This window comes from Ipomoea triloba, chromosome 6 (assembly GCF_003576645.1).
Source record: "Ipomoea triloba cultivar NCNSP0323 chromosome 6, ASM357664v1".
NCBI classification, from domain to species: domain Eukaryota; kingdom Viridiplantae; phylum Streptophyta; class Magnoliopsida; order Solanales; family Convolvulaceae; genus Ipomoea; species Ipomoea triloba.
In genome coordinates this window covers 2,631,385-2,632,260 of record NC_044921.1, presented here as the reverse complement: position 1 = coordinate 2,632,260, position 876 = coordinate 2,631,385, and positions in this window count along the sequence as shown.

Below are 876 nucleotides of genomic sequence, written 5' to 3'. Positions count from 1 at the left end.
GGGGGGGGGGGGGGGGGGGGGGGGGGGGGGGGGGGGGGGGGGGGGGGGGGGGGGGGGGGGGGGGGGGGGGGGGGGGGGGGGGGGGGGGGGGGGGGGGGGGGGGGGGGGGGGGGGGGGGGGGGGGGGGGGGGGGGGGGGGGGGGGGGGAATGGATATATTGAGATGCTGATAACAAGGAAGGCTAAAAGAAACCAAAATCATCAATCAGGAGGAGTTTGCACAGTCGGACAGGGAAGGGGTGGAGGCATTGATGAGGATGGATTTAGGGAGAGAAATGTGTTTTCTTTTCACCTGAGCGAGCGGGGAAAGGAGATTATTCATCTTTTGTGGACTCTCGTCTCTCGCTCGCTACTTCACTAGATCTGGATTCTCTTTACACCGTCTGCTTCAAAGAATCTTTTTCAAGCCATTTCTTTTTTCTCTTTTTTTTTTTTTCTTTTTCGTGACATCATTTTAATAATCATTATTTCTATTTTACAAAAACAAAGTACTTGTTGTAATTAGCCTATTTATTCAAATATATTAATGAGTGGAATATAGATAAAGATAGTATAGAAAAGATGAAAGAACAGAACATTCCATAATCATCCATGTTTCTTATTTCAATATATATGTGTATATATATATATATATATATATATATATATATATATATATATATGAGTTCTCGTGCGGTTGACTTGTGTTCTTAAAGTGCGTTGTTTGTGTACTTAAGGTACGTGGTTTGTATACTTAAGGTGCGTCAACTTAAAGCTTTAGGTGCGTGTGATTTGTATTTTTATTTTTTAAGGTGTTTTATTTGTGTGCTTAAGGTGTGTGGTCTGTGTACTTAAGGTGCGTCATTTTAATGTTTAAGGTGCGTAACCGCACAACCGC